We start from the raw sequence: 9,936 nt of genomic DNA on the forward strand, positions 1-9,936 counted from the left end.
AAATTCAAGTTCATTCCTTCAAATGGTTTGTTTCTAAACCAAAAGAAAATAGTGAACAATGAAACACCTTTTCTCACCTAATGAAATTTTACAAATGAATTTACTTCTTCCACCACCTGAGCACTCCTCCCCTCTGGTCTAGACAAATGACAGTGGAGTTACTCTGATTGTAAGAATTGTCCCTGAGGAACCACTGGAGTAGCACATGATTCCCAGGTAGTGGGGGGTGTGGAATAAACTGAACTAAGGGTCCCAGAACAATGCATCTGGTTTCTCTCTGCCTGGCCATAACTCATAGCTGCTAAGCCTGCCCTTGTCACTTCACGCATAGCTTCGTTGATGCTGGGGTTCTTCCTGACTCCTAATTTACCAGTTCCACCCTGGACTACAGTCCACACACTTAGTCCCAGTCCTGGGAACACTTGAACTTGGCTGGCCATATGGTTTTCTGCACTACTTCCTCTCTGTCTAATAGCTTGCCTTAGCTTCTCCTGCTGCCATAAAAATCTAACTGCATCTAACTGGTTTTCAATGTTAGCCCTTGGCCATGCATGGCTCAGCACTCCTTTGCAGGCAAGTAAATTTCTTATCTATTCACCACTGAGGTAGTCTAGCCATCCAGCCCATCTTAGTTTTCCTTGTAGCCTGCCTTTTATTGTTCTAAAAAAAATGGAGCTCAAGGTCAACTTCACTGCAGTCCAACAAGAGTAGGAAAAGAAAACAATCCCAATTTTGCAGATGAAAATCTGAGGCCTCAAAGATCAGTGCTGAGAAATGACAGAGCTGGAATGCTGGCCCCGAAGCCTGTGTTCTTAGTTAAAATCCATATGACCACTGGTGACTGTTCCTGGAGCTTCCGTTAGAAAGCAAAACTGGGGGGCCAGTAGGTTAGCCAAGTGGTAGAGTGCTTGCCTAGCATGCACAAAGACCCAGGTTTGATTCCCCAGTATCACATACACAGACAAAAATCCAGAAGTAGGGGCCAGGAGTTTGGCCTAGTGGTAGAGTGCTTGCCTAACATGCATGAAGACCCGGGTTCGATTCCTCAGTACCACATGCACAGAAAAAAGCCAGAAATGGTGCTGAGGCTCAAGTGGTAGAATTCTAACCTTGAGAAAGTCCAAGGACAATGCTCAGGCCCTGAGCTCAAGCTCACAACTGGCAAAAAAAAAAAAGGAAAAGAAAAGTTGACTCATTTGGGGCCCGGGAGTTTGGCCTAGCGGTTGAGCGCTTGCCTAACATGCACGAAGACCCAGGTTCGATTCCTCAGTCCCACATACATAGAAAAAAAAGCCAGAAATGGTGCTATGGCTCAAGTGGTATAGCTCTGACTTTGAGAAAGCCCAAGGACAGTGCTCATGCCCTGAGCTGAAGCCCAGGACTGGCAAACAAAAACAAAAGCAGAAACCATCTGGCATCCAGTCTGCCCACTGCCCTTCCTCCTACTACAGAACTTCCCTTTCCTCCTCTGCCAGTCTAGACAGTGAGACTCTTATCTCCAATTAAACACTAAAAAGCCAGAAGTGGAGCCATAGCTCAAGTGGTAGAGTGCCAGCCTTAGTGAAAAAGTCAGGCCCTAAGTTCAAGCCCTAATATGTGTATACATATATATATATACATATATATATATACATACACATACAGGTACACTACATTCATACACACAGAGATCAATATTGGGTAATTTTACTTATGTGAGATAACTAGAATAATAAAACTCACAAGACAGAAGAAAAAATGGTTATGTTATCTGTCCCTGAAATAACATTGCCTAAGATTCCACCTCACTCCAGTTAGAATGGCCAGGATCAGGAAAACGAATAACAACAGATGCTGGAGGGGATGTGGCCAGCAGGGATCACTGCTACACTGTTGGAGGGAGTGCAAACTCGTTCAACCACTATGGAAAGCAGTGTGGCAATGCCTCAAAAGGATAAACATAGAACTCCCCTATGACCCAGCAATTCCACTACTTGGCATTTACCCAACCACCCAGAAACAAGGACATACTAAACCCACTAGCACAACAATGTTCATTGCAGCACTATTCACCATAGCAAAGATATGGAACCAACCTAGATGTCCCTCAGTTGATGAGTGGATCAACAAGTTGTGGTATTTGTACACAATGGAATTCTATGCTGCTGTCAGAAAGAATGACATCGCCCCATTTGTTAGGAAATGGAAAGACTTAGAAAAAATCATATTAAGTGAAGTAAGCCAGACTCAAAGGAACTTAGGCTCAATGGTTTCCCTCATTTGTCATAATCAGTAGAAACCTTGGGCTCTACTAGCAGAGATTTGCAATAGAGCAAAATCTTGATAAATAAGGACATATAATGTGAAGCTAATTGAAAGGACCTCCAGGATAGTGAAACAAAAGCCATATAATGAATGATTGTTGTCCTTAATGTACTATGTTGTCTCTCATTTCATTTGCTGTCCCTTGGTTATCTCATATTGGTATAGTATCTCACTTTGTTATCTGATATATTGAATTTATTTGTATTTGGATATTTGAAATTTGATAGGGAAGGGGGGAAAACCAAGACGGGTGGGGGGTGTGGGCTGGGAGCATAGCCTAGTGGCAGAGTGCTTGCCTAGCATGCACAAAGCCCTGGGTTTGATTCCCTAGTACCATATACTCAGAAAAAGCCAGAAATGGCACTGTGGCTCAAGTGGCAGAGTGTCATAGCTTATGACAATGAATATACTCCTTATGAGTATATTCAAACTTGTCATCTTAATGTAAATAAGGCTTCGTGTTTACCTATCAAAACATTGAAATTGATCAATGACTTGCTGTGACTTGCAGAGTTTTGTAATTAACCACTTCATAACTTAATATAAAATTTCTATTTAGTGTTTGCTTTTAACCTTTAGTGTTTGATTTTCTGCCTGCCCCACAACCCCCAGATATCTCCCAGATTCTTGAGCACTCACAACAAACACTTAGAAACCGGTCCTATGTACTCTCCACAGACTCAGGAAATGCTTTGTTCTTTGGATGAACAGCACATCATCTTAAAGGAAATGACACTGGGCATTTTTACACAGAACTTATAAAGCTTCAAAGAAAAGCTTAAAGAAGTTGTTTGTCCTGGATCTTTTCATAAAAGGTTTTTTTGTTTTATTCTCCCCACTCCCAATTTTAAGGTTTTCACATAAAATCCACAACTAGACAACAAAGATCACTAAGGGGCTTAAGGAGAACCTAAATGTTTTCTTGAACAAAAGTGGAACTATCTTTTATTTTAACTCATCATCTCATAAACAGAAATGTCCAGGCTATGGCTTTTAAAACATCCGTCCCTTAGTGTCTTGCTTTGCTTCTATTTTAATGTGTCGGAATTAATCTTAGATAAAATGAGCACGTTTGGGTCATTTAAATAGCATTCTCTAAGTTGTGAAAACTAGCACATGTATTTGAATCTTCAATTCATGGTAGTTAATTCTTTAGTAAACATAGTTTTGAAAATGTTTAAGGACATTTACCTATGCAAATTCATCATCACAACTCAGGACCCCATCTGAAATGGCTTGGATTATACGTAAACTCACTATAAAGTAATGAAAAGTAATAATGATGGTAATAAAACTAGATGAGGTTTAAAAAAATAATGGCTATTTCAATTAGAACAAACACACATGGCTGTAATCCTAGCTACCCAAGAGGTTGAGATTAGAGGACCATGGTTCGAAGCCAGGGGGCAGAAAAATCTGTGAGATGCTTATCTTCAATTAACCACTCAAAAAATGAAAGTGGAGCTGTGACTCAAAGTGATAGAGCACTAGCATTGAGCAAAAATTCAGGAACCAGCCCCCAGGTCTTGAGTTCAAGCCCCATGACTGACAAAAACAAAAACTCTTTCCAAGGGGAAAAAGTGGGAGAAAAACATGGGAAGGGGTAACAATGTTCAAGAATGCACCTTGGGTTGGGAGTTTGGCTTACTGGTAGAGTGCTTGCCTAGCATGCACAAAGACCCGGGTTCAATCCCTCAGTACCACATAAACATAGAAAAAAACATAAATGGGGCTGAGGCTCAAGTGGTAGAGCTTTAGCCTTGAGAAAGTCCAAGGACAGTGCTCAGGCCCTGAGCTCAAGGCCCAGGACTGGCAAAAAAAAAAAAAAAAAAAAAAAACAATGTACCCACTACCTGATGAATGTAACTGTAACCCCTCTATACATTACCTCAACTATATTAAGAAAAATCATTTCCACAGGTCAAGTATTTACCATAACATTTTTATAGTATTAATTCATTTTCCTTTAGAAATAAAGAGCATACAAGGTCTTTGAAATTCTACTAATATTTACACTCCTTGGATTTCAGTTCTATTAATATTTATTTATTTTTATTTATTTATTATTTATTTATTTTTGCTAGTCCTGGGCTTGAGCTTAGGGCCTGAGCACTATCCTTGGACTTTCTCAAGGCTAGAGCTCTACCACTTGAGCCTCAGCACCACTTCCAGTTTTTTTGCCACAGGAGTCCCTGTGAGCAGGCACCAGGCACAAGTAGCCTCAGTCCCCGCCCCGCCCCCGCGTAATGCGCAAGGGGCGTGGCCCGGGGAAGGGGCGTGGTTTGGGAGTCGCGAGGTGGCGGAGCCCGGGCTGGCTCAGCAGTCCTGGCTGCAGCCTGCCGCCTGGGCCCCACGCCTCGCGCCCCCACGCCTAGGAGGTGGTCCGGGTGGAGGAGGGAGAGCAGGAGGGCCTCTGCGGGCGTCTGCTCCGCCCGCTGCCCCTTCTCCTTCGGGCCAGAGCCGAGGCCACAGCGACCCATGCGAGCCCGGCCAGAGGGCAGGTAAGGACCCTGGCGGGGCCCCGCGGGCGGGGACTGCGGACCCCGCTCCGGCGGAGGCGCTAGGCCCGTGCGCCCTGCTCCGGGAAGGCGACTCTGCAATCACAGCTCTCCACCGGCCCGGAGTCGGGAAGTTGGGGAGAAACTTCTCCCCTCCCCCGGCCCGGCGGGCGTGTGTCTTCTGCCCGCGCTACCTGCTCGCCGTGGCCGTGGTCCCCGCCCCACCCCGGGCTTCCCGGTCCCTGCCCGCGTCCTCCGGGGCGTCGTGTGCCCACCCCGCCCCCGACGAGGTGTGCGTGTTGGTGGGGGAGGGAGGTTGGGTGGGAAATGTGTGTGTGTGAGTGGGGGGGGGCGTTGAACCTTCATTCGGATCCCCGAGCCCGATGAGGGGTCGCGGGGAGCGGCTCCTTTCTGCCCTGGAGAGTGGACGGAGGTCCGCAGGCCACCGGGCTCAGGGGGCCTCTGAGCCAGGCTGGGAGGACCTGGGCGCAGGGACGAGCGGGGGTGGGGGGGAGCTCCGGGCGGCCCCGGGTTTGATAGAAAACCGCAACCTGTGTAAAGTTTTCCTTTGTTTTGCCTGGGGAGTGGGGAGATCCACCCTTCCGCCGCCAGTCGTGTGCCACTCGTGCGGCACAGGCCGCTCCGCTGCAAAAGACTTGTTGCTCTCCTTAACAGGATGTCACTGGGTGAGGATTACCTGTAGTGAAGACAGCATGAATGTAAAGCAAGGATATTTGTGTATATCCTTTGCGCACTGCCACCAGATGGCATGTCAAATGTTTATCTGAAACCCTTAATAGCTATAACCTTGAAGTCACTTAGTAAAGGTAGAAAATAAGTAATTTGATTCCTTCTAGTTGGATTTGAAAAATCTAATACTCACAGCTGTTGGAGATAACACAATCACATACTTAGAAATTCAAGTACAACATGGACATAAAGATATATTCTAAGTTAGACACTGGTGATTCATAATTGTAATCTTTGCTCCATTGGGGGCTGAGTTCTAAGGATCATGGTTCATAGCCAGCCCAGGCAGAAAAGTCTATAAAACTCATCTGAAACTAACAACCCAAAGGTAAAAAGCAGAACTGGGGTCTACGTGGTAGCCTTGAATAAAAAAGCTAAGAGAAAGCATCCAGGCTAAGTTCAAGACCTAGTATTTGCGCGCACACACACACACACACACACACACACACTAAAAATAATAAATTACCAGGCACATTATAGATTTTGCCTGTACCGAGAGGAAATGTTCCTAACTCAATATGTTGGTAAATAATTCCAGTCTCTCTCATACATTGGTAAAATCAGAGCCACTTTTTGAAGCAGTGAAAATGCCTGATGTAATTTCAATAGTTATAAATCAAAATTAAGCCTAGAAAACTGGACTCATAAATAAGTGCAGAGACTCCAGCTGGTTTTATTCTAAAGGCACTCTCAGATCCATTTGCATGAAGCTGACATGAGTATGGGAAAAGGGAATTCTATTTTAGTACAATCAGTTAGGAGCAGTCCCCAGGATTTAAATTTCCTAATAGGGAAATATACAGCAATTAATTTTTAAAGATTGAATTACTAAATGGAGAAATACAAGTTCTTATTTGCCCTTTGATGATTGTTTCTGTTCTGTGGAAAATTTCTAGGATTATAGATGAAGATTGAGGATAAGGAATTCTTTCATTCAACCACAAAGTCAGCAAGACAAAGCATGTAACCTACATTTTCTTCTAATCAAATCTGCTGTTTCTTTGATGAAATTGGTTTGGTGGGCTTTTTCTCAGCTTGAACTTAACCACATAAAATGAAACTTCATAGATTCTGACTCTAAATTCTAAAGATTAGAGAAAAATTAACCATCCTGACTTTTCTGTTTTAACCAGACTGCTCTAAGACTTAGAATGAATTACTTCAGTAAACAGACTGAGAAGATTGTGAAAGACCACAAAAACAAATAATTTCAAGAATTTTTGTTGTTTATATCAAATGTCTTATCTGTGGCAGTTAATGTAGAGGTTCACCCAGTTAGTTCCAATTGTATATTAACTTTTCCAATGAAAGAGAAAAACGACTCAAAGAAGTAAAATAACTAACCTAGCTGACACAACATGTAAATGTAGGAGACAAAGTTAGGAAATCCAGTCCCCTTTCAAATTCCTAATATCTTTTGTTTTTCTTAGTCAACTATATGAATATTAGGAGTGTCATTGTATTTATGTAGCCATTTATATGTTTATACCTGATGTCTCCTACTTAAAAGTACTATAAAATCTTTACTCAATACACACTTTTATTTTTATTCCTCAAAGTCTAAAATGCAATGCCATGAAATACACTTTTTTTTTTTGCCAGTCCTGGGCTTGAGCTCAGGGCCTGAGCACTGTCCTTGGCCTTTCTCAAGGCTAGAGCTCTACCACTTGAGCCTCAGCACCACTTCCAGCTTTTTTGTATGTATGTGGTACCAAGGAATCGAACCCAGGTCTTCGCTCATGCTAGGCAAGCACTTTAACCACTAGGCCAAACTCCCGGCCCATGAAATACACTTTTAAGTTACTATTATATCTGCACTTTTAGAAATAAGCAAACTATATCAGGTTGAGTTAGTAATGCAAAAATTTGATCCTACTTACTGTCTTTTTTCTTTTCCATATTTTGCTTTGGTAGTTAATGGTAGTAGAACTATTTTTTTAAGTTGTAGAAATATCACAGTTCATTTACTCAGCATGTATTTCTGGAGCACAAACCATTATGATGTTCTGTTTGTAGTCATGTGCTTGCTTATTTGCTGATTTATTTTTCCCTTTGTACCAACTGTAGATAGGAAGAAATGCAACAGTCCCCCCACAATGAGCAGAAGGGACATGATTGTATCCTGAAGAGAACCTAGAAGAAGCAAGGAGGCAGCCAAAACAGGCTAGTTAATACCCAACTCTCAATGCCAGATATGGCTATATTTTGCCAGCTCTAATCTTGATACCTCCTATGTAATTGGTTAGGTAGAATTAGTTTAGGTAGATTTTTTTTTATTACCAGGTATTTGCTCTTTACCATATCCTCATTCAGTGTTTTCTTACTTTAACTTTATTCCTCGGGGCTTTATCTATTCCTTATTCAGATGTTTTTACTCTTTTGGATGGATTTTTGTTGTTTTAATGTTTGTTTTTGTTTTTGTGCTGGTCCTGAACTCATGGATTAGGTGCTGTCCCAGGGGCTTATTGCTCAAGGCTTGTGCTCTACCGCTTGAACCACATTTTTGAATTTTTGGTGGTTAATTGGTGATAGGAGTCTCCTGGACTTTCCTGCTTGGGCAGACTTCAACTGCAATCCTCAGATGTCAGACTCCTGAATAATTAGCAAATAACTAGCATTACAGGCATGAACCACCAGTGCCCAGCTGGATTGCCTTTTAAATGTGCATTTTCCTGTGATGAAAAAAGCCGTTCACGTAGCCTACAACATAGTCTGTGGGAGCTATTGCTTTCAGGACATGCAGCAAGCTAATGTTTATTTCCCTTACCTTGTTTGTTATTTTCCTTTTCAATGTTTCAATACTAGTAGCAGAGACACAGATGACTTAACATTTCCCACTTATGAAACCCCTTTACAGAGTTTTATCTCTTCCAGATCGAGCATTTAAAATTAACTATGAGACTTCTCTCTTGTCCTTGATTGGAATGCTGGTTCAGTATTCACAAAATGAACATTTTGGCTGGCAGCTGAAGAAACAATGATTGATCATGGTACTTTCAAGTTGTACTAACATGAAAGAGCTGACTGATGAGAAGGGATGAGAGTATTTGTCTAAGTACTGCCCCAGTAGAGTAAGTCACAGTACCCAAAGAATATAGAAGGAACAGAGAAAAGGAAACAAACAAACAAACAAAAAACCCTCCCCTTAATTCTTAATATCAGGTCATTATTGCTGACACATTTGATGAGATGGGGAAAATAGGCTTTTTGTTAATGTGTCATAAAATAAATAGGAACGACATAGTGGCAGATGAAAGCTTTTGCTTCTCTCCATTTTATCGCTTTTAAATGTAGCTTTTCACATTCTGATTAGAATTTTAAACATGCATGGGAATTAAGAAGATATGGAATTTATGAAAAAATGATCTCCACCAAGTAGTTTCTTAGGCAGATTGGAATGCTTTGACCTTGAAAAGATAAATCCAGAACAAGTTAAAAACAGTGCATTATATTGCTGTGAACATATACAACTCCTAGCGTGTTGTGTTGTGTATCACAGATTAACAATAAAATAGAACAATCAGAAGATGAGGATGAGACTGACTTTCAAAACATGATTTACTAATGCAATTTTGAATGATCCCAACTGTATTTTGTTCCGTTTATGAAAGAGATCTTGCCTTTCCTAATAAAGATCATTCAGATATAGGATAACCAAAAAGCATATTTTTCTAAGTTCGGCTTATTTATGTTCTAGTAAAAGTAAAGGAAATTAGTAAGGATTAGGATTTCCAGTAAGGATTTGCTAGTTTTCTTTCTTGTTAGTTTCTAAAGCCTTCCCAAATGAGTATGAGATAAAAATTGAAAGCTTTATAGATGAGTTTGGGTAACCTCCCAATAGAATGCTTCAGTTGATGCGCAAGAAAATTCATCTATTTTCAAATAGGAAAGACCTTCAAGGATGTGCCTTGAAAGTAGTCCTCAGTTTGTTCCTGGGTTCTTATTAAGGCTGATTATAACTATAACAGGCTGGTGATATGCTATGAAGACCAGTGTCGTAAAGAGAACCAATGAACTGACTGATGCAATCCTGATCATGAAAAAAGAGAGAAAAGAAGTATCACACATTTTCACAATGCCATCTTGGAATAACACTGCTTTGTTCCTTTATATTGCTCCGTACATAGAAGGTTGGGGGGGTGGCTTATATTTAGACCTTATTATTTATACTTTCTTTTTGCCAGTCCCGGGACTCGAACTCAGGGCCTGAGTGCTGTCCTTGGGCTCTCTCAAGACTAATGCTCTACCACTTTCTGGCTTTTTCTGTATATGTGGTACTGAGGAATTAAACCGAGGTTTTGGTGCAGGCTAGGCAATCATTCTAGCACTAGGCCAAAACTCCCAGCCCTTTTTAGACCTTACTAAAGAACTAAAATGAAGACTT

This window comes from Megascapheus bottae, unplaced genomic scaffold (genome assembly GCF_031878675.1).
Source record: "Megascapheus bottae isolate mThoBot1 unplaced genomic scaffold, mThoBot2.hap1 HAP1_SCAFFOLD_76, whole genome shotgun sequence".
Taxonomy (NCBI): Eukaryota; Metazoa; Chordata; class Mammalia; order Rodentia; family Geomyidae; genus Megascapheus; species Megascapheus bottae.